Source organism: Neophocaena asiaeorientalis, unplaced genomic scaffold (assembly GCF_003031525.2).
Source record: "Neophocaena asiaeorientalis asiaeorientalis breed wild unplaced genomic scaffold, Neophocaena_asiaeorientalis_V1.1 scaffold64, whole genome shotgun sequence".
Lineage (NCBI taxonomy): Eukaryota > Metazoa > Chordata > Mammalia > Artiodactyla > Phocoenidae > Neophocaena > Neophocaena asiaeorientalis.
Window position 1 is genome coordinate 4,766,470 of NW_020185334.1, and position 6,897 is coordinate 4,773,366.

The 6,897-nt window shown below is 44.4% G+C and overlaps 1 pseudogene across 1 annotated transcript; it reads left to right on the top strand.

The window, feature by feature from the left end:
* Nucleotides 1-3,839: 3,839 nt before the first annotated feature.
* Nucleotides 3,840-4,456, top strand: LOC112393290 (thymosin beta-4 pseudogene; annotated as a pseudogene). The gene has a single exon (XR_003001877.1). The product of XR_003001877.1 is annotated as a thymosin beta-4 pseudogene (transcript).
* Nucleotides 4,457-6,897: the final 2,441 nt, after the last annotated feature.

A 6,897-nucleotide genomic window follows, 5' to 3' on the forward strand; every position in this document is an offset into this window, starting at 1 on the left:
GGAAAAGAAACAGCATGAGGAAAGAAACAGAAGCATGCACACAAGTCATGGAATGTTTAGTGGGCTGGCCAGCAAGAACATAGACACATGTGGAGGAAACTTAGCATGTTGATGCAAAGGAAGTTGTGAAGAATCCCACATGCCCTGCTCAAGGACTGAGACTAAGAGCACAAGGTCCAGCTGCCTGGGTTCAAATCCCAGCTCCCCTCCTAACTAGCATCTGAGAACCTGCACACATTGCTTACCTTCTTTGGGCCTCAGTAAAATGGGGACAGGAGAATATCTGTAAAATGGGGACAGGAGAATACGTACCTTGTAGGAATAAGTGAGATATTCTATGTAAGGCTCGAACCTAGCATCTGATACATTAACTGCTATTATTATTACCATTATTATTGCTGGTACTATTCCCTATGTAATGAGAACAAGGGAATACAATTATTTTCAGGGAATACCTTCTAGATGTTCGTCTTTTCGTATATTATCTTATTTAATTTTGTAACAACCCAGTTGAATAGGCATTATTATTGTTATCCCCAGTAAGCCCACTGAATCTGAGCATAGTTAAGCCCTGTGGCCAAGTTCGTACAGCAAGAAGAGGGTCAAATTGAGATTCAAACCCGGAAACTAAAATATTCTAATGATAAACTGGGGCCAGTTTATAGTAAAGGGAATAAGGCTTAAGTTTCAGGGATACCTCTCTCACTTTCCCAGGCTCCTGCAATGCTCTGAATCTAATTTTGCATTCACACTGTTGCATTCTTTTTCTTATGGAGTATCCCCTAGATTTGTATAAGTTTAGGTTTTCCAAAACCTGGATCCACCTCAATGATGATATATGAATGACACGGTATGATCATAACTGGTTCTAAAAAATGAACAAGCGTAAAGTGATAGGAAGAAGGCCAGGAGAAAATGTGTTTTGTGGATAGAGATAAAGAGTTAAACATTAGGCACACTGCATTTGACGAGACCACAAACCAACTAGGTCGAGATGTCGTAAAAATAGGTCCAGAAAGCGCATAGCAAGAGATTCAGACAGGTAATAATGGGTGGATAGTTTTGACACTATAGTAGACATTATTTCCCATAAAGAATGTTCTAGAGCTTATGGCTACCATACAGCAGCCACCAGCCACCTATGGCTATTTAAGTTTAAATTAAATAAAATCTAAAATTCAGTTCCTCTGGCCCACTAGCCACATGTCAGGTGTTCAATGGTGAGCAGCTATGGTACTGGACAGCGTAGATACACAACATTTCCACCATTGCAGAGAGTTCTGCTGGACGGCGCTGGTCCAGAAAGCTAGAAGATGTTTAAGGACAGACTCACAGGAAACATCTGAGGGACAAAAGAAGGAAGAGGACAGTAAATAAAGGAAAGTGACCAGCAGAATCAGGAGGAGAACCAGGACACAGAGATCCCAGAAAAGAGAATTTCAAGGGAAGAGTTTATTCAGCAGCTCAGCGGTCAGCAAAAGAGACAGCCACAAACTCCCAGCACAGAACTAATGCACGTCCAAACGGCCACCTGCAAACCCTGTGTCTTAGCCCGTCCAGCTGCTGTAACAAAACAGCACAGACAAGGCGGCTTATGAACAACAGAAATTTACTGCTCACAGATCTGGAGGCTGCAAATCCAAGATCAGGGTGCCAGCATGGTCAGGTGAGGGCCTTCTTTCAGGTCACAGACTCCTCTTGTGTCCTCACTTCGTGGGAGAGGCCTGGGAGCTCTCCGGGACCTCTTTTATAAGAGCACTGATTCCATTCATGAGGTCTCCACCCTCAGGACCTAAGTACCTCCCAAAGGCCCCACCTTCTAACACCATCACACTGGGCTTGAGGGTCCCAACACGTTAATGTCTGGGGGACACAAACTTTCAGGCCAAACCCCCCTGCATGAGTGCTCCCAAAAAGACCTTGAAAATGCACCATTTTCCTACAGCCACAAACAGGCCCTGAACTTGGCCCTGCCCAGAAAGGAAACCTTGAGAAGGACAAAGGACAGCTGTAGCTGGAGAAGCAGATGCCCAGAGGCCTGCTTTCTCTCCCTCCCCTCTGCAGAATCCTTTAAAATCATACACAAACGAACAAGACACATGCCTGCCCGTGCCAACACACAGCTCTCCAGCGGGCAGCTGCCTGCATACCTACGCAACTTCCTGTTTGCTTGTGCAATTACCTGCAGTTCACGTAAGAATGCATGTTCTGAGCGCAGCCTTTTCTGGCCTGCACATGTATGCGCATATTTTGAAGGTGCAAATGAGGCGCCGAGCATAACTTTTTAATGTAGCCCTAAGGGGTACATTATTCTAACCAGCACTAACAGAGGCAACCCACGTTAAGGCATCGACTTTAGGCCCCACTAGAGGCAACAATGTCAAACAAGCACACAAACCTAGTCTCCCCATGTGGCTCAACGCTCTTCTATGCCCTTCACTTCTGTCTCCTCCTATTAAAGTTCCACTGCCCCAAAGCTCCCACCCGGTACAAAGTCTCTCCAAACCCTTCCCCAGACTCCTGCCCTGATCTCCCAGGTATTTACACAGGGACCTGGGTCTGTCTTCCCTTCCTAATTATGACCTTGTCTTTCTAAACTTTGTCCACCACACAGGGTCACATGTCAACATTTTGAAATGTGTCCCGGTGCCTCTTCTGGAACATGTTCTTCAGTCACAGAGTCTGTAGCTGTAGCAGAGTCTGGCCAGGTGTTCAACAGACCATCTTCCCTTTTGCTCCTAACACAGCTGGACCACATTTCCCAGCCTCCCTTGTGGTTCTATTCAGCCACGTGACCCAGTTCTGGCCATGAGAAAGGGGAAAGAAGTGATATGTATGACACCTCCAGGTTGAGATGAGTAGGAGATGTTCCTTCTACGTATTTGACCTCTTCCCTCATCTACTGGTTGGAAACAGAACTCTTGGTGGAAGGCTCCGTGGCCTTGAATGACACAGCAACTAGACAGAAGGAGCCTGGGTTCCTGAGTGACTGTGTGGAACAGAGCTCCTCCCCCACTCCCCTGCCCACCCTTACTGGATGGTAATAAAGGCAAGGAATAAACCTCTACTGTTTTAAAATCCTGAGATTTGGGGGTTGTTTGCTACAGCAATCAGTCTATCCTGATGTGGTAACTGGATTGTGAAATTTCTCCCAATTATTTCCCTCCCATGCAATGTGATTTAGTAGTTTCTTCCATCAAGTGTTAGAGTCTGTTTTCCATCCCTTGAACATAGGATTGGCCACAGAACTTGCTCTCGCAAGTGAAACACAGCAGAAGTGACCATGTGCCACGTCCAAGCCTAGCAGTCAACAGGCAATTGCCTGCTTTCACGTGGTTATAAAATAGTTTGTAATCAATCTGTTGAAACCTACCAATGAAAGGATGCTTCTCAAATCTTTCAAGTTGCTTTTAAAAGTTTGTTCTCTTTAGAAATATCACCACTTCTCCCAACAAAGTGTATTTAGTCGAAATTTGTTTTGTAAATGATTCCTTTCAGAGTCTTTGAAAAAGAAAGCAAAAAGCCAGACCTAACCTCCATTCTTTACAAACATCTCAGATTCCCTACTAAAAAAGGCGAAGTGAGAGTAGCATGGACATATATACACTACCAAATGTAAAATAGATAGCTAGTGGGAAGCAGCAGCATAGCACAGGGAGATCAGCTCTGTGCTTTGCCATGACCTAGAGAGGTGGGATAGGGAGGGTGGGAGGGAGGCTCAAGAGGGAGGGAATATGGGGATATATGCATGCATATGGCTGATTCACTTTGTTGTACAACAGAAACTAACACAGCTTTGTGAAACAATTATACTCCAATAAAGATGTATTTGAGGCACTCGGCGGCGACCACTGCGCAGGTCGGACCTTGTTCGCTCGTAACTCGCTCCGCTTCCTCTGCAGCCATGTCTGACAAACCCGATATGGCTGAGATTGAGAAATTCGATAAGTCGAAACTGAAGAAAACAGAAACGAAAGAGAAAAATCCACTGCCTTCACAAGAAACGATTGAACCGGAGAAGCAAGCAGGCGAGTCGTAATGAGGCGTGCGCCGCCAATATGCACTGTACATTGCACGAGCGTTGCCTTCTTATTTTACTTCTTGTAGCTGTTTAACTTTGTAAGATGCAAAGAGGTTGGATCAAGTTTAAGTGACTGTGCTGCCCTTTTTCACATCAAAGAATGGAGAACTACTGACAACGAAGGCCGCGCCTGCCTCCCATCCGCCTGTCTCACTGGCAGGGAAGGAAAAGAACTTGCATGTTGGTGAAGGAGGCTGGGTGGGACGACAGTGAAATCTACAGTAAAGAGCAAGCCGGTCCAAGGTGTCCTGCGGGCTGTAAAATGCAGTTTAATCAGAGTGCCATTTTTTTTTGTTGTTGTTCAAATGATTTTAATTATTGGAATGCACAATTTTTAATATGCAAATAAAAAGTTTTAAAACCTGAAAAAAAAAAGATGTATTTAAAAAAATAAAACAACAACAAAAAAAGGCTGAGGGATGTTTTGGAACTGAGATTGACAGTTACCTCTGTGGGTTCAAAGATGAGGTGGGAATTTGATGGTTCTGAGACCTTCTATTTCATGTATGGAATAAAAACCTTTCATCACAGCAGCGCTTGACCAGTACTGAGTTTTTCTCTGCATTAATAACTGTTATACTTCATAGCAGCATGTCTATCTATCCTTTGTGGAATGAACTAAGGGATAACTATAAATAACATCTTCCCGTACCTTTACACCTGAAAAAAAAAAAAAAAAAAAAACTAAAGCAGGTTTTTCTCAAAAGCTCTGTGTTTGATTTAGTATTGTTTCAATATTAGCTCACAACAGCACTAAACATGAAGCCATTGTATCGTTTATTTGAATTACATTCAGTTTTTCCACTTGTTTGCAAGGTCTCCTTAAGTGGTCTATTTTTGGCTGAGAGTTTTTTCAGTGGTTCCACTGAAGGAAGTACCCACTTGTTTTGAACAGCACTTCACGTCTGCAATAGTGCTTCTCAAGTTTTAACATATCTCCTGGAGATCTTGTTAAAATGCAGATATTCTGATGCAGTAGGTCTGGGGTCAGGACCGATATTTTGTGTTTCTAACAAGCTCGCAAAGTAATGTTGCTGAAGGTGGTCCGTGAACCACACAAGAGTCTAGAGTGGACTTTTACTGTGCTGGATTTTCCAAGGCTTAACATTTTACTAGGATGGGACAGGATGTAATATATAAAGATCAGGCCAGAAAATAGGCAGTGATTTGCATAATACCTGTAATTCACCCTGTGATCACCAACCTAAACTCAGTCCTATGGGATGCCAAAGGTGTCACCACCTAGACGGTTGTTCAATGAATGAACACATATGTGTTCACACAGGAAGCAGTGCTGGTACATCTTTACGTTCTCAATTCACATCTAAATTCGTTTCACATTCTAAAGAGTCTGGATTCCCCCACCTCTTTCCACAATTCTGTTCCCTTTCCTTGCCTATCACTATTACCAACCTGCCACCTTGAATATAGATCAACTAAGGCTAAATAACACAGGTGGTATCTACTGACCCAAGCACTCATGGTAAGGTTGGATCTTTTTAATCCACTTGTTCGGTCTACCTGTCCACTTGATAGCAATCCCTACAGGTGAGATTCAGAATACTATGGGTAGCACATAGAACCAGTTCAGCAGGAGAGTTTTTCTAAGGAGCTTATAGCCTCTGAGGTTTGGGTGAAGCCCTTAAATGAGGATGTCTTTCAATTCCATGATCAAGTGTGTTTCTTTAGCCATTAATCCACCATCTAGGAAGGCTTATTCCTTATAGTTTGACACAAGAAGTATGGTTCATGGATTAATAGAAAGATCCATCAATTGAGATATAGGAAAGTAGGTTCTGGCTCCAATTCTGCCACCTAATTAGCTGGGTGAGCTTGCACAAGGCATGGTGCTTCCTTAAGTGTCACTGCTATTAATTATAAAAATAAGTTTCTAGCTCCAACATTTCTCCTGGGTCAGACTTCCCTTGACCTGAAATGCCTCCAGACCAGAGGCTGCTCACAGCAAATGACCCACACAGCACAGCCCTGTGACCACACCCACTTCTGCACATGGATCCTTGGCTACTGCAGTTCAGGCAGGAAGGGCCCCCAGAACATTTAACGCCAGCTCCTTCATTTAACACTAGAAGAAACTGAGGTCCTGGGAGGCAAGACAACTCCTCCAAGGTCACATGGCTTGTCAAGGGCAGAGCAGGGACAAGGACACACGTTTCCTAACTCTCAGGTCAACGGTGTGTATGACAACCCGTGAACTCAAGAAGTCACATCAGGATTAAAAGTTGCCCCTCCTGGGACCTCCCTGGCAGTCCAGGGGTTAAGACTTTGCCTTCCAGTGCAGGGGGTTCAGGTTCGATCCCTGGTCGGGGAGCTAGGATCCCACATGCCTTGCGGCCAAAACATAAAGCAAAAGCAATATTGTAACAAATTCAATAAAGACTTTAAAAATGGTCCACATCAAAAAAAAATAAAAAACAGTTGCCCCTCCATGCTGGCTACCGTGGAGCTCCTAACAGGAGAGAAGTGTTCACACCCCAGCGAGGCCACCTTCCTCTGCATAAAGAGGACTTCACAAACATTTGTTAGATGAGAAAATGAGTATCTCCTTTGCATTTTCTCTTCTTTCAGAGACATATCCGTAGGTGTTTAGAGTCGCTGTGTGTGTAGCAGGGCCTTTGGTGCCCTTCCCAAATTCCCTCAGCATCTACCTCTATACGGCAAACTGAGGCTCTCCTCCCGAGGGCTTCTTTTCTGGCCACAAGATCATGGTCAGCCCGAGTGCAGGTCATCTCAGATGTGCTGGAGAGTCATCCCTGAAGCAGCCCGCGATCACTGGTGGATGAAGAGGTGGTGGAGTG